The sequence below is a fragment of the Hemiscyllium ocellatum genome, chromosome 3 (genome assembly GCF_020745735.1).
Source record: "Hemiscyllium ocellatum isolate sHemOce1 chromosome 3, sHemOce1.pat.X.cur, whole genome shotgun sequence".
Classification (NCBI taxonomy): Eukaryota; Metazoa; Chordata; class Chondrichthyes; order Orectolobiformes; family Hemiscylliidae; genus Hemiscyllium; species Hemiscyllium ocellatum.
The window spans coordinates 21,887,571-21,912,960 of record NC_083403.1 but is presented as its reverse complement, the minus strand read 5'-3'; the positions used below and the strand labels follow the sequence as shown (position 1 = coordinate 21,912,960).

The following is a 25,390-nucleotide window of genomic DNA, read 5'->3' as shown; positions in this document are numbered from 1 at the left end:
AACGTCTTCTTCACTATCCTGTCTCCCTGCGACTCCATTTTCAAGGAGCTATGAACCTGTTCTCCAAAGTCTGTTCAACGGCATTTTCGAGGACCATACTATTAAGTGTATAAGTCCGGCTGAGATTTGCTTTCCTAAAATGCAGCACCTCGCCTTTATTTAAATTAAACTCATTTGCCACTTCTCAGCCCATTGGCCCATCTGAGGTAACCTTCTTCGCTGTCCACTTCACCTCCAATTTTGGTGTCATTTGCAAACTTACTAACTATACCTCATGCTCACATCCAAATCATTTATATAAATGATGAAAAGCAGTGGACCCAGCATCGATCCTTGTGGTACTCCAATGGTCACAGGCCTCCAGTCTGAAAAACGACCCTGCACCATCACCTTCTGTCTTCTACCTTTAAACCAGTTCTGTATCCAAATGGCTAGCTCACCCTGTATTCCATTAGATCTAACCTTGCTAACCAGTCTCCCATGGAGAATCTTGTCAAACGCCTTACTGAAGTCTGTATAGATCACATCTGCTGCTCTGCCTCATCAATTTTCTTTGTAATTTCTTCAAAAAACTTAATCAAGTTTGTGAGATATGATTTCCCATGCACAAAGCCATGTTGACTATCCCTAATCAGTCCTTGCCTTTGCAAATATATGTACATCCTGTCCCTTAGGATTCCTTCCAACAACTTGTCCACCACCGACGTCAGGCTCACTGGTCTATAGTTCCCTGGCTTGTCCTTACCACCCCTTCCTAAAGAGTGGCATCACGTTAGCCAACCTCCAGTCTTCCAACACCACATTTGTGACTATTGATGATACAAATATCTCAGCAAGAGACCCAGCAATCACTTCCTAAGCTTTCCACAGTGTTCTAGGGTACACCAAATCAGGTCCTGGTGATTTTTCCACTTTTATCCATTTCAAGACATCCAGCACTTCCTCCTCTGTAATATGGACGTTTTTCAAGATGTCACCATCTATTTCCCTATTTTCTATATCTTCCATGTCCTTCTCCACAGCAAATACTGATGCAAAATACTCGTTTAGTATCTCCCCCATCTCCTGCGGCTCCACACAAATGCAGTCTTGCTGATCTTTGAGGGGCCCTATTCTCAGCCTAGTTATCCTTTAGTCCTTAACGTATTTGTAAAACCCTTTGGATTCTCCTTAACTCTTTTTGCAAAAGCTATCTCATATCACCTTTTTTCCCTCCTGATTTCCCTCTTAAATATACTCCTACAGCCTTTATACTCTTATAAGGATTTACTCGATCGATCCTATCGATACCTGACATATGCTTCCTTCTTTTTCTTAATCAAACCATCAATTTCTTTAGTCATCCAGCATTCTCTATACCTACCAATCTTTTCCTTTCACCCTGACAGGAATATACAGTCTCTGGACCCTCGGTATCTCATTTCTGAAGGCTTCCCATTTTCCAGCCGCCCCTTTACCTGCGAACATCTGCCTTCTATCAGCTTTTGACAGTTATTGCCTAATACCAATAAAATTGGCCTTTCACCAACTTAGAACTTCAACTTTTAGATCTGGCCTATCCTTTTCCACAACTATTTTAGAATAGAATTATGGTCACTGGCCCCAAAGTGCTCCCCCACTGACACCTCAGTCACCTGTCCTGCCTTATTTCCCAAGAGCAGGTCAAGTTTTGCACCTTCTCTAGTAGGTACATCCACATACTGACTCAGAAAATTTTCTTGTACAAACTTAACAAATTCCTCTCCATCTAAACCCTTAACACTATGGCAGTCCCAGTCTCTGTTTGGAAAGTTAAAATCCCCTACCATAACTATCCTATTATTCTTACAGATAACTGATATCTCCTTATAAATTTGTTTCTCAATTTCTCTCTGACCGTTAGGGGGTCCAAAATACAATCCCAATAAAGTGATTATCCCTTCCTTATTTTTCAGTTCCACCCAAATAACTTCCCTGGATGTATTTCTGGGAATATTCTCCCTCAGTATAGCTGTAATGGTATCCCTTATCAAAAACGCTACTCCCCATCCTCTCTCACCTCCCCGTCTGTCCTTCCTATAGTATTTTTACATTAAGCTGCCAGTCCTGCCCATCCCTGAGCCATGTTTCTGTAATCATTGCTATGATATCCCAGTCCCATGTTCCTGACAATACCTGGAGTTCATCTGTCTTCCCAGTTAGGCCCCTTGCATTGAAATAAATGCAGTTTAATTTATTAGTCCTACCTTGTTGTCTGCTTTGTCCCTGCCTACCCTGACTGTTTAACTTGCTTCTGTTCGCAACTGTACCAGTCTCAGATTAATTTTTTTCCTGTCTATCTCCCTGGGCCCCATCCCCCCATCATCCCCACCTTGCTAGCTTAAATCCTCCTGAATAGCTCTAGCAAATCTCCTTGCCAGTATATTAGTCCCCTTCCAATTTAGGTGCAATCTGTCCTTCTTGGACAGGTCACTTCTACCCCAAAAGAGATTCTAGTGATTCAAAACTGTGAACCCTTGTCCCATACACCAGCTCCTCAGCCATGCATTCATCTGCTCTATCCTCCTATTCCTGCCCTCACTAGCTCGTAGTACTGGGAGCAATCCAGATACTACTACCCTCAAGGACCTCCTTTTTAAATTCCTGCCTAACTCTCTGTAATCTCCGTACAGAATCTCAACCTTTTTCCTTCCTATGTCATCGGTTCCGATGTGTACAATGACTTCCTGCTGGCACCCCTCCCCCGTGAGAACATTCTGCACCCTCTCTGAGACATCCTTGATCCTGGCACCAGGGAAGCAACACAGCATTCTGCTTTTTCACTGATGGCCACAGAAAATTCTGTCTGTACCTTGGACTAGAGAGTCCCCAACACAATCGATCTCTAGGAACCCGATGTACCCCTCATTGCATTACAGCCAGTCTCAATACCAGAAACATGGCTGTTCATGCTATGTTCCCTTGAGAATCCATCACCACCTACATTTTCAAAAACAGCATAGTTGTTTGAAATGGGGATAACCACAGAAAACTCCTGTAATACCTGCCTACCTTTCTTACTTTTCCTGGAGTTAACACATTTAAGTGACTGTAACTGCAACTTTTCCCCCTTCCTGTAACTGCCATCCATCACATCCCGTTGCTCTTGTAAATTCCTCATTGCCTCTAACTGTCTCTCCAACCGATCCATACGATCTGATAGGACTCGCAACCAACGGCATTTATTGCAGATATAATCCTCAGTAACCCGTAAACTCTCTCAAAACTCCCCCATCCAACATGAAGAGCATATCACTCTACTAAGGGCCATTTTTGCTTCTTTCAATCTACAGACCCAGAAAATAGCACAGTCTTATTCCTCTATAAAACACTGCTCCCGCTAACTTAATACTTATGGCTTATACTTTTAAGTTTAATCAAGAAAGAACTCACTCTACTCACTACTGCAAACTTACTATAACGCCACGCTTAAAATATTCAGATATCTGTTTCTGTGCTGTGACCTCTCCCAAACAGATTCCTCCAAGACTAGTTGTGAATTTCACTGTTTATTAATTTTCCCAGAAGCACTCCGATGTCCAGCAATACATGAATTCAAACAACAAAGGCAGTAACTGTGCAGGTTCACAGCTGCATCAGTCAGCGGCATGGGCTTCTTTTACAAACTGCCTCAGATTAGTGTCCTTCAGTTACCTATCCCACTGTCACTGAAAAATAATTACCCTAGCTTATTCTATCAACATTGGTCATGATGAAAGAGAGGGGTCTATGGGTAAAGAATACAATAAATGGGCTGAGGAGGAGATGGCAGAATTACAAGAATGAATCATTTTATTGTCACATATGTTTTACAGTGAGAAAAACAGTAAAATACAATGGAAAGCTTTTCCACATTTCCAGGATCAGACAACATTTTGAATATTTTTAAGAATAGGAAAGAAAAGAAGATATAGCTTAGTGAGAGTCTATCAGTCCTAAGTCAGCTCATCATCAATGGTACCTCGCCGTAGTCTACACCAGATCCAACCAACATTAAAGTCACCACTGTTCAGGGACCATGTTTTGCCATGGGGCTGCCACTGTCCTCTGCCAAAACGTTACCACCACCTGCACCAGATTGCCAGTGTCAGAATCACATCTCTCACTGCTTGGGCCCACCTCGATGTTGCTGTAGTGCCCTTCCACCACCACCTCGCCACCACCAACATCGGATGCAACCAGTGACAAAGTCGCCAATCCTCAGGCAGCATCTTTTGCCACTGGGCCAACCTCACCTCAGCTGATGTAGCAGCCGCCAATTCCAATGCCAGGTCCTGTACCAGAAAAGTAAGTAGGGGTTCACTCTCTGCCATCAAGAGATCCGCATTGACACAGTGCTGGGCCTACCCAGGTCTACACTGAGGCTTGTCACCATCCAGGACAAGAGATAAGTAAGAAGAAAAAGACAAAAAAAGAAAAATGGTATGGGCAGATGGAGGATGCAAGAGAAACATGGAAAAACTGGCAAACTGAGAAGACATTAGGAGGGCATTGGATCACCAGAGAGGTTAATAGGATTGTTTGTTGGACTGGGGAAAGCATTTCTGACACACAAGCAGTGCAGAAAAAGCACTTGTTCTTCCTGGAACCTTCGACACCTTCGACATTTTGAGAAGCCTGGGAAATTAACTGGCCAATACTGAACATAAATAGAAGGTGAGGCATGTGGCTTCATTATAAAATTTAAATAAGAATCTTCTTGCATGGCCTTGGGTTCCCCAATTACCTTCTGTTCCCCCTTCTATTAAAAGCATATAAAGCAAGTGAGGTTTGAAGTTGATTATTTTTATATTTTAAGTCATCATCAAATCCAACCACATCCTTTTTGGGATTTTAAAAATATTTATTTGACATTACCGGTAAGTCAAGGTTTCTTCTTAAGCTTTTCTTAATTTGTCCTCCAAACTTTAAAAGAATTACATACATGAACCTGCTGCTATCCTTGCTTCTGCTGTTTTCAGAATTGTACTAAAATAAATGCAAAACTGCAGATGCTGGAAATCTGAAAGAAAAACAGAAAATGCTGGAGAAATTCAGCAGGTCTGGAAGCATCTATGGATGGAGAAACAGAGTGAACTTTGGTATTCTAAGACAGGGTAGGTGATGCAGGCCTGGCTTTTTGGTAAGGGGATGTTTATGTCAATGAAAACTCATTCAGGGTGACATTAAGGATGGGTGTCACTGTGTATGTGATTGAAGAAACACTGTTTACTTTCTGCAGCAGTGTAAGCAAATAGCCCAGGAGGCACAGCACATAAAGTAATGACAGAAGCAATCCTGCAATCAATGCAATATCAGATAGTGGAGAATTTCTCTGTACTCCATAATCAAGAATCTTCCATCGAGCATCATATAGTTTGAGCTGTATCTTCTTCAAATGGCAGAAAGAACTCAACTTAGTTAATTCAGGAATAGCCGATTATTAAACAACTGGTCAAGGAACAGACAGACAGTTCGGGAATAATAGTCAAAGAAATCTTGGCTATTGAAAATCTTATCAAGAAAGAAACAAACAGGTAGAATATTTCATAGGATTTCCTAGACTTGTGACAGAACCTAAATAGAAGGCAGAATCCATTAAGATTAACTATGCTGGTAAATTGTCAATTCCATTCCTATAACAATTTCAAACAAGTCCAGCTATTGAATTCAAATCGACTGAAGTTATTCCTCATCTCAGGAAAATGCCACGAATCTTCAGATAGAATGACAACCAAACCGTCTTCCGAAAGTTCCTTCTAGGAATTCTTTTAACATTGAAATCAATACCGCAGCAATTGTTGATGGCTGTAGAAACTCCTTCAATTCGATCCATAATATGCCCTGGAGCACTGCTTAAAGTAAGACATTACATTGAATCAAAGAGAGGCTTAAGATATCCTTCAAATGAAAAGCCTTTCTGTCTACAAATGCAAACTATTCCAGTGCAAAGTTAAAAATCACACAACACCAGGTTATAGTCCAACAGGTTTAATTGGAAGCACACTAGCTTTCGGTGCACTGCTCCTTCACCAGGTAGTTGCATGCATTTTATATCATGCTTTCCTTCATACACACCTTGGAAGAAGTTGCTTCCAGTCACCATCTAAAAAGTATAACATGACAACTATAATGGGATATGATATTGAACAAAGTTCCCTTTGCCCTCAAGCAGATGCAAAAGAAGTCAGGTCATTAGTTCGCCCGTGTCCTGAACAATGTTTATCCCTGAATTCTGTGCCTAGGTATCTTTCTACCTAAGATGGCACCATAAGTGATGACTTGTTAGCTTCTCACTGTATTAATTGCGTACTTGACATTAAACTTAATGCAATTTAATTCAACCAGATAATCTGAACATTCATTTCCTCGCTGTTTTTTGAACTATGTTGCGTGTAAATTGGCTGCTGAATTTCCCACATAGTAATACTGACACACTTCAAAAGTACATTTTGGCTGGAAAATTCTCATGTATGCCCTGAGGTCATGAAAGACAGTGTACAAAATGCATGACTTACTTTCAGTTCAAAATATTTAGGTTAGCTGGGTCATAACGGATGGCACATTGCCTGTATACTGTTTGATGATTGTGTCTTTTAGTAGTCTGTACTTCAGATTGAAATACATACTGGGCAGTTCAATCAAATGATCAAAGACCGAAGAGAAACTGTGAGCAGTTGAGTTAGACGCCAGCTTGTCACCCCTGCACTGGATCAAACTATCCTAGACATTATCAGACATTAGTCATGAGATTTCCTGGCTCAGATAGTCAATAGATACCAGGGAAATTCCAGAATTAGTCTTTATTCTGAGAAACATTTGTAAAGTTTGGGAAACACCAACAAGACTAAATAAAGGCAAAATACTGCAGATGCTGGAAATCTGAAACACACACAGACTGCTGGAGAAACTGGTGCATCCTGGAGAGAGAAACAGAGAAAATATTTCCAATCCAATATGACTCTTCTTCACCCATTGGCCTTTACTTGCACTTAATCTCTTCATTGTTAAAGAGACATTGTCCACCTTAATTTCTCTGGTCCTCTAACCTTCTCCCTCTGAACTTTATTTCCCTCGGGTCCAATTCCAATATAATTATCATACTTGCTGATAAGGGTGATTCTGTTGTCACCTGGAAATGATTTCTACCTGGCAGAGGCTAAGCACAAACTCTCAGATACTTTGTCTTCGCTTCCCTAGATCATGACACCATTGTTGAACTTCAGGCTGAACTTTCAGAATTGTCATAGATCTCATCACATCTAGAGACCTCTCTTCCACAGCTTCCTACCTTAAAGTCCTCCAACAACATACAACTCACTTCTACCTCCTTTCCAAAATTCACAAACAGGACCGGCCTGGCAGATCCATCATTTCAATCCATTCCTGCTCAGCTGGACCTATTTCTTCCTATTGAGTCTATTTTCTCCCCTCTTGATCAGTCTCTTGCCAATGATTCTTCTGACACTTCACATCAATTCCATAATTTCCAGTTTATGGTCTTAGCTTCTTCCTCCTCACTGTGGATGTCCAATCACATAACATGTCCATTTTCTATCAGGATGGTCGAAAGGCTCTTCACTACTTCCTTTAAAAAAGAAGAGGCCTGGAAAGAGTCTTTGTTCACTACCCGCTCTTTCACCTAACTGAGGTTGTACTCACTTTGAACAATTTCTCCTTTAACTCATCTTATTTTTTCCAAGTCAAGTATGTGACCATGGGTACCTGCATGGGTTGCAACTATGCCTGAGTCTTTGTGAGGTATATGAAATATTCCTTGTTCCAATCTTAATCAAGCCTCCACCCATAACTCTCTCTGGTGCCTTGATGGTGTCATCAGTGCTGCTTCAGAATTGGAAAGATTCATCAGTTTTGCTCCCAATTTCCATCCTTTTGCCATCTTCACCTGGGCATTCTCTGGCTCTTCTCTTCATTTCCTTGACTTCACAGCAATTAGAATTCTGACTTTATATTGCAGTACTGGTGCAGAGCTGCTTTGTTAGAAGCCCCAGCCATTGGTGCCTCTGATTTCCTTACACTATGTGGTGGCTGTCTGCTGTGAGACAGTCCCTTTGAGATTGACTTGTGCTCACACATTTACATAACTGAAACAGATCTCATTCTTGATTACTGTTTCCATTTCTGAGGATAGGTTATCCACCAGCATGCATGACATAGACACCAACTCGACAGTTACCTTGGTGACACCTGCTCACACCATTTGACCTGGAAAGATTCCATTCCACTTTCCCAGTTTCTCCATCTCCAGGCGTCTGCTGTGTTGGGGCTACCTGCAATATGATCTCCTTTTTTCTCAACCAAAGTTTCCATCCCATTGTAGTTGACAGGGCCTTTAGCCATGTCTGCACCATCTCCCATCATTCTGCACACACCCTTACCCCTCGTTCCCAGAAAAATGATAGGGTTTCGCTTGTAAAAAATGAGGTCTGCAGGTGCTGGAGATCACAGTTGAAAATGTGTTGCTGGTTAAAGCACAGCAGGTTAGGCAGCATCCAAGGAATGATGCTGCCTAACCTGCTGTGCTTTAACCAGCAACACATTTTCAACCAGGGTTTCGCTTGTCCTCACTTTCCACCCCACCAGTCACCACATTCAAAGATCATCCTAGGCCATTTGTGCCACATCCAGCCGGTTGCCACCACCTACTGCATCTTCCCTTCTGTTCCACTATCAGCATTCCATACAGACCATTCCCTCCACAACACTCAGGAAGTTTAAAATCAGAAAATGTTGCCAAACAGGAATAAACATAAGCAGGAAGCACAGAGATAACAGAACAGTGGGAGATTATTTTGTGTTTGTACATGGTAGCAAAGTTTAAAATGGCTTTAAATTTAGGAAGGGTAGAACTTGTGATGTCAGTGTAAGACAGCGCCAGCATTTCCTGCAATTGTGCAGTGTGTGGCTGCACTGTAGTCTGGAATTTACAACCATCAGAACAGATGCCTGGAGATGGAGAAACAGAGAACAGAATGGAATCTTTGCAGGTCGAAGAGTGTGAGTAGGTGTCACCAAGGTAACTGTTAACTTGGTGACTATGTCATGGATGTTGGTGGACAGCCTATCCTCAGAAATGGAAACAGTGGTCAAGATTGAAATCTGTTCAGCTGTGTAAATTTGTGGGCAGAAGTCAATCTCAAAGGGACTGTCTCATAACAGACAGATACCACATAGTGTAACAAAATCAGAGGGAGTATTGGAGGGACCTTCTAACAAAGCAGCTCTGCACCAGTATTGCAATATAAAACAGAAATTCTGATTGCTGTATTGTATGAGAACTTATCATGTTCATCCTTAAAATCCATTGCACGTTTTAGCACAAAATATTAATTCATTTAGTGTGCTTTAAGAGGGTTACTGTTGTAATTGAAAACAAGTCTGTGCCTATCAGCTGAATATGTGGCTACGAGGATGGTGCAGGAGAGAGGTTTTCAGGTACTTGGATAATTGGGGCTCATTTTAGGGAAGGTGGGATATCTACAAACAGGATGGTCTTCACTTGAACCAGAGGGGTACTAATATCCTGGGTGAGCAATTTTCTGGTGTTATTCGGGCAGGTTTAAACTGGCTCAGCAGGGGGGTGGGAACCTGAGGTGTAGTTGCAGTGCACAGGGGAATGAGAGTGGGGAGGACAGGGACAGGATTTCAGGTTCACAGGAGTGTGCTGGCAGACAACAAGCTGGTTTGAAGTGTGTCTACTTCAACATGAGAAGTATCCGAAACAAGGTAGGTGAGCTTGCAGCATGGATAGGTAGCTGGGACTTCGATGTTGTGGCCATTTCGGAGACATGGATCGAGCCGGGTGAGGTTCCAGGTTCCAGGGTTTAGATCTTCCATTAAGAACAGGCAAGGTGGTAAAAAAAGGGGAGGTGTGGCCTTGTTAGTCAAGGATCATACAACAGTAGCTAAAAGAACTTTTGACGAGAACTCGTCTAGTGAGGTAGTGTGGGCTGAGGTTCGAAACAGGACAGGTTTAGGTCACACTGCTTGGAGTTTTTTTATAGCCCTCCACAGAGTTTCAGGGAAGTGGAAGAGAGGATTTACAAAATTATTCTGGACAGGAATGAAAGGAACAGGGTGGTCATTATGGGGGACTTTAATTTCCCCAACGTTGACTGGAAATGCTATAACTCTAGCACGTCAGATGGATCAGTCTTTGTCCAATGGGTACAGGAGGGTTTTCTGACACAGTATATCAAAGGGCTGACAAGAGGGGAGGCCACACTGAATCTGGTGCTTGGTAATGAACCAGGCCAGGTGTTTGATTTAGTTGTAGGCGAGCACTTTGGAAAGAGTGACCATCATTCAGTTACGTTTAGTTTAGTGATGGAAAGGGATAGGTACATGCCACAGGTCAAGAGTTACAGATGGGGCAAGGGCAATTATAATGCGGTTTAGCAAGAATTAGGATGCACAGAATGGGGTAGCAAAATGCAGGGGATACAGACAATGGAAATGTAGAGCTGGTTTAAGGAACAGATATTGCGTGTCCTTGATAGGTATGTTCCTGTCAGGCAGGGAGGAAGCGATAAGGTAAGGGAATCGTGGTTTACTACAGAAGTTGCATCTGTTGTTAAGCAGAAGAAGAAGGCTTATGTGATGATGAGGCAAGATGGTTCAGATGAGGCGATGGAGAGTTATAGACCAGCAAGGAAGAATTTAAAGAGAGAGTTAAGAGCAAAGAGAGAACACGAGCAGTTTAGCAAATAGAATAAAGGAGAACCCTAAAGCTTTCTACAGATATGTCAGGAATAAGAGGATGACCAGGGTAGGAATAGGGCCAGTCAAAGACAGAAGTGGGAAGTTGTGTGTGGACCCTGTGGAGATCGCGGTACGAAATATTAGACTAAAAAGGATCAAGGTGAGTTACAGACAGGTGTTATCAATTCTAGAAGGAGTGAAAGTAGACAAGTCCCCTGGGCTGGATGGGATTTATCCAAGGATTCTCTGGAAAGGTTGGGAGGAAATGGCGGAGCCTTTGGCTTTGATATTTGAGTCATCATTGTCTACAGGTTTAGTACTAGAGGACTGGAGGATTGCAAATGTTGTGCCCTTGTTCAAGAAGGGCAGCAAAGATGATCCAGGTAATTATAGACCAGTGAGCCTTACTTCTGTTGTAGGAAAGGTTTTGGAAAGGAATATAAGAGATGAGATTTATAATCATCTAGCAAGCAACAATTTGATTTCAGATAGTCAACATGGTTTCATCAAAGGCAGGTCATGTCTTGCAAACCTCATTGAGTTTTTTGAGAAGGTGATCATGCATGTGGATGAAGGTCGGGCAGTTAACATGGTATACATGGGCTTCAATAAAGCCTTTGATAATGTCCCACATGGCAGGCTGTTGGAGAAAATGCAGAGGCAAGGGATTGAAGGTAATTTAGCAGTTTGGATTAGAAACTGACTTTCTGAAAGAAAGCAGTGAGTGGTGGTTAATGGAAAATATTCAGCCTGGAGTCCGGTTGCTAGTGGTGTGGCACACTACTGTTTTGGGACCACTACTGTTTGTCGTTTTTATAAATGACTTAGATGCAGGCATAGATGGATGGATTAGTAAATTTGCAGATGACACTAAAGTCGGTGGAGTGGTGGACAGTTTAGAAGAATGTTACAGGTTGCAGGGGGACTTGGATAAACTGCAGAATTGGGCTGAGAAGTGGCAAATGGAGTTCAATGCAGCTAAATGTGAGGTGATGCACTTTGGGAAGAATAACAGGAAGGCAGAGCACTGGGTCAATGGAAAGATTCTTGGTGTGTGGATGTGCAGAAGGATCTTGGAGTCCATGTACATAGATCCCTGAAAGTTGTCACTCAGGTTGATAGTGCTGTTAAGAAGGCATACAGTGTGTTAGGTTTCATTTGTAGAGAGATTGAGTTTCGGAGCCGCAATATTATGCTGCAACTATACAAAACTTTACTCCAGCCACACTTGGAATATTGTGGACAGTTCTGGTCACCATATTTCGGGAAGGATGTGGAAGCATTGGAAAAGGTGCAGAGGAGATTTACCACGATGTTGCCTGACTGGGAGGGAAGGAGAGAGTGAGGTCTGCAGATGCTGGAGATCAGAGCTGAAAATGTGTTACTGGAAAAGCGCAGCTGGTCAGGCAACATCCAAGGAACAGGAGATTCGACGTTTCGGGCATAAGCCCTTCTTCAGGAAGCCTTTCCTGAAGAAGGGCTTATGCCTGAAACATTGAATCTCCTGTTCCTTGAATGCTGCCTGACCTGATTTGGAGGGAAGGTCTTATGAGGAAAGGCTGAGACATTTGGGTCTGTTCTCATTGCAAAGAAGAAGGCTAAGAGGGGATTTGATAGAGACATACAAGATTATCAGAGGATTAGATAGGGTAGACAGTGAAAGTCTTTTTCCTAGGATGATGAAGTCAACTTGTATGAGGGGGCACAAGTACAAATTGAGGGGTGATAGATTTAAGACAGATGTCTAAGGTAGGCTCTTTACTCAGAGAGTGGTAAGGGCGTGGAAAGCCCTACCTGCCAATGTAGTTAACTCAGTCACATTAGGGAGATTTAAACAATACTTGGATGAGCACATAGATGATGATGGGATAGGGTAGGGGGACGAGCTGAGAATAGTTCACAGGTCGGTGCAACATCGAGGGCTGAAGGGCCTGTTCTGCATTGTATTATTCTATGTTCTATCGCAGGTACAGCTTTGTTACCCTTACATGAAAAAGCCCTCAATCCCAGGGAAGAAAAGACTTAATTCAAGGGTGTAAACCTTTATTCCAGAAAAAGCACTACTAATTATCATATTTATCTTCTTTCTTAACCAAAATCCATCTTACATCTGTGATAATATTAAATTAAACAGTGAAATAATGTATTGATGTTTATGAGTATTCATCTTTCTGATTTCATTCGGGTGACATGAACTGTTGCAGCCTGTAGTGAGACAATAGGGCTGAATCTTACATTTCCTAGGGTAAATACAAGTTGAACAAAGTATTTTGGAGGGATTTATGCCACAGGTCCAAGGGAGATTTGTTGCCATATTTTACCAAACCTGTCTCAGTAACTACTCCACCCCTATAGTGTCCATCATGTCAGATTCTAACCCCATTTTATCACCGTGAGCTGTTTCCAGAACAACTTGCCAGTACCGGGATATCTTGGAATTATCCAGCATCCCTGACACTGGCAACATCTTTAAAAGATGGTTTATGCACCTGGACAAGTCCTGAAGAAGGGACCTGCATGAAACGTTGACTTTCTTGCTCCTCAGATCTGCCTGACCAGATGTGCTTTTTCCAGCACCACTCTTAATCACATCTGGACAAGCATGGTCAGTCTGGAGCTGCTCTGTATGGACACTGACATTTGGGTAGGGTCCTGGGGTTCTGCTAGATGGGTACCCTCTTTCTGCAGAACCAGTTAGCTGGATAGATGACTTGCAAAGTAGAGTAATATCAATGTCATGGTCTACTATGTTAGTTACAAATGAGCCATTTGGCAAAGAAGTCAATTATGTTGATGTCTTTTTCTGTTTCTTGCTCTCCCAGAAATTTGGACTTCTCTCACCTTTAGAAGGAGCCATTGTGTTATCCAAGGGTTAATTGCATTCTAAGTGTCATCATTTGAGATAAATGCTGCGATAACTCAGTGCTACAGACGTTAAAACAGCCCAATACAACATCTGCTGTAGCTACCATCTTGAAAGAATTTTTTCAAAACTTAGTTTCCTTTTAACTAAGATGTAGATTTTAAAGCAGAAATATCCATTTAACAGTCCTTAATAAATCTGTGATTTCAGAACTGTACAGTGTGATAAAGATTTATAAAATATTATCTTTAATTGGCAATTTGGAATATAGAGTCGAGGTAAATGGATTTCTGGCTTTCAGTTCTGTGATGGTGGCAGCTTCTTCTAAAACTAAAGGTCCAAAATTCATTTTTTAAGTAAGTTAGTTTGAGCAGCGTTTCTAAGAAAACAAACATTTCCAAGAAGTTAGGTGACTAGACAAGCAATCTTCTGAGATAACGGCTGAAATTTCTCCTAATTTGAGATTTATGACCCAGAGAGAAATAGATGGAGACGATCCACCAACAGGTCCAAGTCAGAAGAAAAGAAGCTTGGCACACTTGCCTTTATTACTCAGGCCTTTGCTTTTTGGAGTTGGGAAGTCATGTTGAGTCTGTACAGGATATTGGTGAGGCCTCTTCTGGAATAATGTATCCAGTTCTGGTCACCCAGTTATAGGAAGGATATTATTAAGCTGGAGAGGGGTCAGAAGATATTTACCAGATGTTGCTGGGTTTGAGTTATAATGAAAGGCTGGATTGCTGGGACTTATTCCACTGGAGCGTAGGAGGTTGAGAGGCAACCTTAAAGAAGTTTATAAAGTAATGAGAGGTATAGATAGAGTTAATAGTAGCTGTCTTTTCTCAAGGGTGGGGATTCCAAGAGTAGGGGACACATTTCTAAGGTAAGAGGAGAGAGATTTATAAAAGACACAAGTGGCAATTTATTTTACACAGAAGGTAGCTCACATGTGGAATAAACTTTCTGAGGAAGTGGTGGATGTGGGTATAATTACAACACTCAAAAGATATTTGGATAAGTACATGAATAGGAAGTGTTTGGAGGGATGTGGGCCAGGAGCAGGCAAGTGGGGCTAGCTTAGTTTGGGATTATGTTCAGCGTGGACAGGTTGGACTGAAGGGTCTGTTTCCATGCTGTATGACTCTATAACAATACATGTGCTGTTTAGCACCCTAAAAGTAGTCAAAGTTGCTGGAGAAAGCCTTGGAATTTCTCTTGAGATCAGCAAGCCTGTGTCTTTGGGTCTCAGAGAGACACAACACTGGAGAGAATCAAATCTGATGAATGTGGAGAAACTTGCCAAAGGAAACATCAGCAGCTGAGTAAGAAATTAATGAGTGAAGATAGGTCTGGTGTTGAATGTCTTAAAGCATATTACTGGTAAAATGGAGGTCATGTTTCTTCTTTCACTGTTGATAATAAGATGCTTCCATATTGGTCATTTTGTTGTTTCTTTTCTTTTGTGTAATAAACCTGTTTTCATTTTCAAAAGTACTTTGGCAGCCTTTTGTGAGCATATTCAGTGTTTGACATGAAATTGCAACCAAATTAAAAAATAAAACTCGGATCTATTAAGCCACATTTTGTTCTGGGAGCTTTCATGCTTCAATATCACAATGAGCTGCAATTATAACATACTGGGCGCCCATCTGGGAGAGAGAATAATTAAATTTACCAGGGATACGTGAATCTTTGAAGTAGTATGTGGAGGTACTAGTGTTATGTTCAAGACCAAACCCACTGAGAATATTCAGAAGATAGTCTAAGCCTTAACTTTTTCTTATTTTAAAGGTAAATGTAAGATGTTGCATTCCAGATGCAATTCAATTGGTCAAACTACTGGATTTAAAGTAAAACACACATTATTCATCCACTAAAGTTAAAATACAACAAAAGAAGGAAGGAATTAGAATAACTTAACTCTTTTGGGAAAACATAACCAAATAATCGACTTACTAATTAACTGTTTGAATTGAATGCATTCCTATAAACACATCCTCGGCAAAAGGCAAATTCAGAAAACAGATTGTCTCACAGACAACTCCCATAGCAGGCAGAGAACCTGAAAACAACAGAGGGAAAAATAGCTTCCACCCATTCAAGACCCCAACAGCAATTACTGAAAGCTAAACTAAAGATCCTGGTTCTGTGGGAGTTTGACCACACATATTCAGGCTGTTTCTATTGTTCCACCTTAAAAAAGGTGCCCAAGGCCTCACAAGCTACTTGTTGTAGTGGTTATGGTAAACTGCTCGGTACCTCTGCCATAAAGCCTCTCTTCAAAGAGAAACAGGACAAAATAATCACTTAAACCCATTGCATTGTTACACTAGATATAAAACAAGAGATACGTTGGCAATTATATTACAAATATTAAAATATCAAATGTTGCAAAGACTCCTGAGAGTAGAAAATACTGTAGTGAATTACTTGAAGCAAGTCCTTGACCAAATATCAGCTATTATAACATGGGGTGGACTTTATTGATATAAAATCAGCCTATTTTGAATGAAAAATGCACCAGCAACCTTTCAACAATTAAACAAGGTCATTGAAGGATTATGCAACAGTGTTAAGTCAAATCTGAGAGAAGTATTTCAAATATTTGAATTAATCGCTTGACCTATTACAAAGAGCCAATTTAGCTGAAGGTAAGTTGGCAAAGCCAAAGTACGTTATGTGGGCAACACTAAGACAAAACCAGGTTGCACATAGACAACCAAACATTTAAGCTATCTTGCAATTTCCTGCGCCTAAAGCCAACACAACATTTTGCAAAATATTGATGTTTGTGAAATTTTATCAGAGCTTTGTTTTAAAATTCAGTGTTCTGTTAGCTCCTTTATCAGTATTTTTAAGGAACGACAAAAAGTTTGAATTGACAGGAGAATGTCAGATTGCCTTTGACAACTTGAAGGTTGTACTGACCTCCACTGATTTTCACATGCTAAGCAATTTAAACCGACTACCAATGCCAGTTTCAATGAAGTTGGTGCTGTGTTGTTCAGTAAAATAAGATGGGGAATCAACAACCAGTCGCTGTTTTAGGAAGTTGAGCTTAGGCTAACAGAAGTTCCAATAGCGGAGAAAGGCACCCTAAGCCTGATGTTGACTCTACAATATTTTGATAACTACTCTGCAAAGATTGTTTTTCCACAATCATACCCTTCTCACTTTCCTGAAATGTTCCATTGAAAATGTTTCAGGTTGTTTCATTGGAAATTGATGCTACAACCAAATAGTTTGAAATCATTCATGTGGCATGAAAAAACAATATTAGAGTCTGCGAGTCAAGCAGCAATGAATTTGCCAACAAACAAACAAACACCAAACTATATTCCCATTCACTTCCACTTGTGCAAAGCCTACTATGCCTGCACATTAAGTGCTCATCCAGATATTGTGAAAGTACTTGCCTCTACCATATTCTCAGGCAGCACTTTCTATATTTAAACAATCCTCTGTTTGAAAGAATTTTTTTCTCAGATCTCTGTGTTATAGCCAATGCTTCATCAAGAACAAATATGGAGAAAAATAAATATTGTGAGCAAAATTGGTTTGTGTAAAATGTAATTGCTATGAAATTCTTGCATGCTTAATATGAAAACTTTAAAGCAGAAATAGCAATAAAAGGAAGCCTTGGTAGAAGATGAAAATACCTCTTCAAGATACCTTCCCATTTTTATTGGCAGCAAGGTATGAAAAAAGTTTATATTATTATTTGAGTACTTGTGCTCTAAAATACAGGTAAACGAGCTCATGGATTTCAGAAACACAGAATTGTTATGGTGCGAAGGAAGCCATTCAGTCCATCATGTCTGCACTGAGCAGAGAGCCAGTCCTGTGCCTTTTCCCCCAAACCTTGCATATTGCATATTTAAATAATTACCCAATGCTGTCTTGGATGCATCCAATAAACCTACTGCACCTTTAAGCATGGCATTCCAGGTCCTAACTACTCGTTGTGTGAAAATGTTTTTTGCTTCTTCTGAATTATTTTTTAAAATCTGTCTTGATCAATTTAGAGCAGGAAGAGTTTCAACCTACCTATCCTGTCCACGCCACTCATGATTTTGAAAACTTCTGTCAAATCTCTATTTAGCCTTGTCCTCACAAAGAAAAGCAGTCCAGACTTCTCCAATCTTTCTGCATCATCACTGCAACCAATGGAGTTAGGCCACAGATTAGCCATGATCTCATTGAATGATGGAACAGTCTCAATGATCTGAACAGCCTACTCCTGGTTCTGTTTTCCTATGCTCCTCAACATCAACTGCACTCTCTCAAATGCCTTCAAATCTTTCCTATAATGTAGCACCCAGAAGTGTATACAATTCTCCAGCTGAGATCTAACCAATATCTTACATAAGTTCATTATAACTTCCCTGATCTTGTAGGCAGAAGTGGGTTCTGCAGATGCTGGAGATGAGAGTCAAGATTAGAGTGATGCTGGAAAATCAACGGGAAAACCCAGCATCTGAGGAGCAGGAAAATCAATGTTTCAGGCAAAAGTCCTTCAATCATCTCATTCCTGATGAAGAGCTTTTGCCCAAACCATCAATTTTCCTGATTCTCGGATGCTGCCTGACCTGCTGTGCTTTCCCAGCACCACTCTAATCTTGACTCTTCCCTGCTTTTGTACTCTATGCCCTTATTTATGAAACCTAGATTATTGCATGTTTTATTAACAGCTCTATCAACTTGTCCTTTCACCTTTAATGACTTAAATACAGAGACACCCAGATCTTTCTGCACTTGCACACCCTATAGAATATCAGGAGAACAAGATGGTGGCACTGGCATTGTAGGGAGCATTAGGGCTCCAGAACCCAAATGCTGCACACTAGCCACGTTCTTCTCTCTCTCTCTCTCTCTCCTTTTCCTTTATCTTTTTCTTTGTCTTTTCTTTCATCTTCTGATGTAATAGGAAGCCGGAGTTGTGTTAGAGAATCAAAGTCAGCAGCAGTGGTAGTGCCCAAATCAAGGGCTCTCGGCTTTGGTAGGCCCAAAGCCTGGACTCAGGGACTCAGTGAGCCACTGGCTATGGCGAAGCATGGTGCCTGAAGCAAGGTACAGTGGGCCCATAGCGGTAGTATTTAATGCCCAGCACGTTGTCTGTGATGGAGTCTGGTGCCCGGAAGAGGGCTGAATCCTTTGTGCAGTAGAAGGTTGAGTTTAGCACGGACTGGAGGTGAGGCCTGGCGTGGTCTGCTTGAAGGACTGTAACGCTTAACTTTTTATTTCTTTTATTTTTCTAATTTATTCCTAAGACTTTGCACCTAGATACCTTACACCTAAGATGACCCGAAGGACTGCAATACAGACATTTTTATTTCTTTATTTCTGTAATTTACTCTGAAGAAACTATACCTAGGTACCTTTCTACTCGATGACACTGTAAATGGTGATTTTCTAAACTTTTCACTGCATTCAAGTGAGTACATGTGACAATTAATCTAATTAAGTCTAATTCCAATTCTAAAAGCAAGAAACCAATACTGGGGTGCTCCACTTTAAACTTTCTTCCAGTGTGAAAAATACTATCCCACAACCAATTTTGTACCCATGTTGCTACTGTCCCTTTTATTCCACAATTTATAACTTTGATCAAATCTGCTGTATGGCACTGTATCTAATGCCTTTAGAATGTCCAACAGTCTTCCTCACTTCTCCATTATCTCTTCAAAATCTCCAGGAAGTTAATTAGGTGCAATTTTCCCTTTTTACCTCTTCCTAATCTATCCACATTTTTCCAGCTTCTCATTAATTATATCCTGAATAATTTGAGCACTCCTGTGGTGAAATGGCCATGTCCCTAACCATGGACCAAGAGACCCAGGTTCAAGTCTCACCAACTCCAGAGCTGTGCAAATAACATCTCTGAACAGGTTGATTAGGTAAGTAGGTGAAAGCTGAGAAATCATGAGGAGCTGTATCTCATAACTCATATAAGAATTGAAAAGGTTCTCTTGTGGTGTAGTGATAGTGTCTTTACTGCTGGATGAAGGAGATACAGGTTCAAGTCCCACCTACTCCAAATATATATGATGACAGCTCTGATCACATTGATTAGAGGGGAAAAATTCTGAATAATTTCTTCTTGTTGCTTCCCCATCACAAAGTTAACCTGTCTGGTTTCTAATTGTTGGGACAATACTCACAACCTTTTTTGAGCAAGGGTGTAATGTTTGATGCTCTCCAATCATTTGACACTGTTAGGGCTGCCCATATTTGAAAGATAATGGCTGGCAAGGGGATAAACCCAATTAAAAGCCTGCTCCAGCATTTAAACACAAAATGGCTGACAAGTGAGTTAACAGAGTTGGAAGCCTGCTCCAGCATTTAAGTGAGACACAATGGTACCTTTGAACAGTGGTTATTCCAAGGTGAAAGGGGGCCCTGCACAAACAACGACCAGAGACAATTTGATAAGAAAATGTCCAAGGACCTTCAGTTTGAAGATTTGTAACAAACTTTGAAGAAGGTAAACTTCAGCAATAGCAAACACAGATGACTAATGGGATTATAGTTTGTAAGTGTTTAAAGGATTAAACAAGTTCATTAAACTACAATAAGTGATTGATTTGAGTCTCATTAATGAAAGGATATTGTCCCATTAGGTGAATAGCATTAATTAGGACAAGGGGTATAAATCTCATTCTAGAAGACAGCCAAATGGTACAGCCTAATTCATCAGGCAGCTGTGAAAACAGCAACTAAAGTTATTTTGCTGTTTCTTTGAAACTATTCACGATATAAGAAATAGGTTCTAGTTAGAGAGTCTTCAGATAACCATAGAGATAGATTTTAACATAATTATAGTTGAATGTATGTAACAAGATACAGAGATCGATTAAAAAGCATCAGGAGGAAAGATTCAAACATATATGAGAAAGTTAATTAATCTCAGGAAACTTTTTCTTTGTCACTAAAGGGATGCCCAGTGTATTCTGTAAGAAACAAATTGCTCACAACTCATTAGTTAAAGTGTGTTAACAGTAGGGGTAGCCATAAAACTTTACATATAACTAACTTTATAACAGAAATTAACATTATGAATCTTATAGCAGTTAGTTAGAACCAACTGTCTTTTTTAAACGTGTGTGTGTGTGTGTGTGTGTGAAAATAAAAGAGAAGTAACAGTATTTGGTAGAGTTGGCAGAGGAATACAAAGGGCAACAGAATTCAGGCAGTCCTTAGAGATAAACAAGTCTGGAACATGTACAAAGAATACAGCCAGTAACTTTGGAATGCAAATGAATACAATGCATAGAAAGATGCCAAGGCCTGGAAATTGTAATGTCTGTTAAACATCCTGAGATCATGGGAACCTAGGGCTGTCCAGAGGAGTGCCCGTCATTGATTGGGTGTTTTGTTGGATTGTATGTATAGAATAAGGGAAAGGGCACAGTAACCATGTTGGTCTGATTATTGTAACATTTATAAAAATATTGTCTCTCAATGTGAAAAGCAGAGCATCGTTGATCTCTCTTCCAAACTGAGCTAAAGATAACAAGGAAAACTGAGTCATCACATCAAGGACCGATTTGGGAGTGGGGGGGGAGAATGTGGGGAGGAGTGGGGTTGGAGAAGTGGGGGGAGGGGGGTGATGGAGTGGAGAGGGGGTGTGTGGGTGAGGGAGAGAAGGGGGTGGGAGAAGTGGGGGGAGGAGGGGAGAAGGATGGGGGAGGGGTGGATGGGGGAGGGGTGGAGGGGGGAGGGGGAGGGGTGGAGGGGGGAGGGGGAGGGGTGGAGTGGGGACGGGGAGGGAGGGAGTGGAAGTGGGGGAGGGGGAAGGGGTGGAAGGGGCGGGGGGAGAGGAGGGGATGAGGAGAGGAGGGGATGAGGAGAGGAGGGGATGAGGAGAGGGAGGGGGAGGGTGGAGGTGGGGAGAGTGGTGGGAGAGTGGTGGGAGAGTGGGTGGGGATCAAGGTGGGGGGAGTGGGTGGGGATCAAGGTGGGGGGAGTGGGTGGGGAGCAAGGTGAGGGGGAGTGAGTTGGGGAGAGAGTTGAGGGGGAGTGGGGGGAGAGAGTTGAGGGGGAGTAGGGGGAGAGAGTTGCAGGGAATGGGGAGAGTGGGGGGAATGGGGGTGAGAGGTGGGGGGAGAGTGGGGGGTGGAGTAGGGGGAGTGTGGGGGGGGAGTGTGGGGGAGGAGTGAGGGTTGGAGTGGAGGGGTGGAGAGTGGGAGGGGGAGGGTGGAGAGTGGGGTGGTGGTGAGTGGGGTGGGGTGGCGAGTGGGGGGTGGTGAGTGGGGTGGGGAGAGCGGGTGGGAGAGGGAGAGGGGAGGAAGGGGGAGTTGTGGGGGGAGTGGGAGGGGGGTGGGAGAGTGGGGGAGAGTGGGTGGGGAGCAAGGTGGGGGCGAGTGGGTGGGGAGCAAGGTGAGGGGGAGTGGGTGGGGAGTGAGTTGGGGGGAGAGAGTTGAGGGGGAGTAGGGCGGGGGGAGTAGGGGGAGAGAGTTGAGGGGGAGTAGGGGGGAGAGAGTTGAGGGGGAAGTGAAGGGGAGAGAGGTGAGGGGGAGAGAGTAGGGGGAGAGAGTTGTGGGGAATGGGGAGACGGGGAGAATGGGGGCGAGAGGTGGGGGGACAGTGGGGGGTGGAGTAGGGAGAGTGAGGTGGAGTGGAGTGGGGGGAGTGTGGGGGAGGGGAGGGGGAGGGTGGGGAGGGGAGGGGGAGGGTGGAGAGTGGGGTGGTGGTGAGTGGGATGGGGTGGAGAGTGGGGGGAGGGGAGAGAGTGAGGGGGTGGAGAGGGGGTGGAGAGTGGGGGGGAGAGGGAGGGAGAAGAGGGGGAGGGGGAGGAAGGGGGGAGTGGTGGGGGGAGTGGGTGGGGAGCAAGGTGGGGGGGAGTGGGTGGGGAGCAAGGTGAGGGGGAGTGGGTGGGGAGTGAGTTGGGGGGAGAGAGTTGAGGGGGAGTAGGGGGGAGAGAGTTGAGGGGGAGAGAGTTGAGGGGGAGTGAAGGGGAGAGAGTTGAGGGGGAGAGAGTAAGGGGGAGAGAGTTGCGGGGAATGGGGAGAGTGGGGGGAAATGGGGGTGAGAGGTGGGGGGAGAGTGGGGGTGGAGTAGAGGGAGTGAGGTGGAGTGGAGTGGAGTGGTGGGAGTGTGGGAGGAGTGAGGGTTGGAGTGGGGGGGGTGTGTGGAGAGTGGGGTGTGTGGAGAGTGGGGGGTGTGGAGAGTGGGGGTGGTGGTGAGTGGGGTGGGGTGGAGAGTGGGGGGGTTTGGAGAGTGGAGGGGGTTTGGAGAGTGGGGGGTTTGGAGAGTGAGGGAGGTGGACAGTGGGGATGGGGGGTGGACAGTGGGAAGGGAGTGGGGGGTGGACAGTGGGGAGGGAGTGGGGGTGGAGAGTTATTGGGTTGGAGTGGGGGGTGGAGAGTGCAGGGAATGGGGGGGTGGAATGTGGGGGGAAGTGGGGGGAAATGGGGGGAATGTGGAGTGGAGGGTGGTGGGGTGGGGAGTTTGGGGGTGGGAAGTGGGGGGTGAGGAGTTGGGGGGTGAGGAGTGGGGGTGTGGGGGAGGTGGGAGTGGGGGTGTGTGGGGGAGGTGGGGAGTGGGAGTGAGTGGGGGGTTGGGGAGTGGAGCTGAGTGGGGGGGTGGGGAGTGGGGGTGTGGTGAGTGGGAGGGTGATGAGTGGGGGTGAGTGAGGGGTGGAGAGTGGGGGGTGGAGACTGGGGTGGGTTTAGTGGGGGGTGGGGGTGGGGGTTGGGGAGTGGGGCTGAGTGGGGGGGTGGGGAGTGGCGGTGAGTGTGGGGTGGGGAGTGGCGGGGAGTGGGGGTTGGGGAGTGGGGGGTGGAGAGTGGGGTGAGTTGAGTGGGAGTGGGGGGTGGACAGTGGGGAGGGAGTGGGGGGTGGAGAGTGGGGTGGGGTGAGTGGGGAGTGGGGAGTGGGGGGAGAGAGAGTTGGGGGTATGGGGGAGAGTGCGAGGGGAATGAGGTGAGTTGGGGGGAGAGTGGGTGGAGTGTGGGAGAATGGGGATGGAGGGTGGGGGAGTGGAGAGTGGGGGTGTGAGTGGAGGGGCGGTGGGGGGGTGAGTGGGGGGGTGTTGGGGGTGTGGTGAGGGGGGATGAGTGGGGGGGTGTTGAGGAGAGGGATGAGTGGCGGGGGGGTGGAGAGTGGGGGGGAGAGTGGAGGATATGTGGGCCTGGGGGTTGGGGGGGAATGGGTGGGGAGAGTGGGGGGTGGAGAGTGGGGAGTGTGTGGTTGGAGAGTTGGGGGTGAGTGGGGGGTGAGTGGAGAGTTGGGGGTGAGTGGGGGGTGAGTGGAGAGTTGGGGGTGAGTGGGGGGAGTGGAGTGAGGGGAGGGGAGTGGGGGTGTGTTGGGGGGAGGAGAGTGAGGGGAGTGGGAGCGAGGGGAGTGGGGGCGGAGGGGAGGGAGAGGGAAGGGGGAGTGGGAGGAATGGAAGTGGGTGGGGGGTGGGGAGTGGGAATGGGGTGTGCGTGGGAGGGGTGGGGGTGGTTGTGGGGGCAGTGGGTGGGGGAGTGGGGGAGAGAGAGTGGGGGAGTTGGGGGGGAGAAGAGTTGGCGGGGGGGAGAGTTGGGGGGAGAGTTGTGGGGAAGAGTTGAGTGGGGAAGAGTTGAGGGGGGAGGGTTGAGAGGGGAGGGGAGTGGGGTGGAAGAGTTGGGAGGGGAGTTGGGGGAGAGAGTTGGGGGGCAGTGGGGGAGTGGAGTGGAGTGGAGTGGGTGGCTGGAGTGTGGGGGGGTGGAGAGTGGAGGGAATGGGGGGTGGAGAGTGGTGGAGAGTGGGAAGGAGGGGGGTGGAGAGTGGAGGGGGGAGTGGGGGGGGTGAGTGGGGGGGATGAGTGGAGGGGTGGAGAGAGGGTGAGTTGGGGGGAGAGTTGCGGGTTGTGGGGGGGGGAGTTGGGCGGCGTGGGCCGGAGAGTTGGGTGGAGTGGGGGAGCGGGGGGAGTGGGGGGTGGAGACTCGGGGGAGTGGGGGGGTGGAAAGTGGGGGGAATGGGTGGGTGGAGAGTGGTGTTTGGAGAGTAGGATTTGGAGAGTGGGGGGAGTGGGTGGTTGGAGAGTGGGGGGAGTGGGTGGGGGGTGGAGTGTGGTGGAGAGTGGGAAGGAGGGGGGTGCAGAGTGGAGGGGGGAGTGGAGGGGTGAGTGGGGGGGATGAGTGGAGGGGTGGAGAGATGGTGAGTTGGGGGGAGAGTTGGGGGTTGTGGGGGGGAGAGTTGGGTGGCGTGGGCCGGAGAGTTGGGCGGAGTGGGGGGTGGAGACTCGGGGGAGTGGGGGGGGTGGAAAGTGGGGGGAATGGGTGGGTGGAGAGTGGTGTTTGGAGAGTAGGATTTGGAGAGTGGGGGGAGTGGGTGGTTGGAGAGTGGGGGGAGTGGGTGGTTGGAGAGTGGGGGGAGTGGGTGGTGGAGAGTGGGGGGAGTGTGTGGTTGGAGAGTGGGGGGAGTGGGTGGGGGGTGGAGTGTGGGGGGAGTGGAGTGAGGGGAGTGGGGGTAGTGAGCGGATTGAGGGGAGGGGAGTCGGGGGTAGTGGGGGGAGGGGAGTGGTGTGAGGGGAGTAGGGGCGAGGGGAGTGGGGGCGGAGGGGGAGGGAAGGGGGAGTGGAGGGGTGGGGATGGGGTGTGCGAGGGAGGGGTGTGGGGGCAGTGCGTGGGAGAGTGGGGGTTGAATGGGGGAGGAGAGTTGAAGGGGAGTGGGGGGTTGAGTTGGAGGGAGAGTTGAGGGGGGAGAGTTGAGAGGGAGAGTGGGGGGGAAGAGTTGGGAGGGGAGTTGGGGGAGAGAGGTGGGGGGAGAGTTGGGGGGGCAGTGGGGGAGTGGAGTAGGGGTTGGATTGGGGGGGTGGAGTGTGGGAGTGTGGGGGGCTGG

General features: G+C 45.3%; 1 long non-coding RNA gene across 1 annotated transcript in view; it reads right to left on the bottom strand.

Annotated features, from left to right (window-relative positions):
* Positions 1-25,390, bottom strand: part of LOC132831052 (uncharacterized) — a 116,315-nt gene that overhangs the window by 5,554 nt on the left and 85,371 nt on the right. The window lies entirely within an intron of this gene.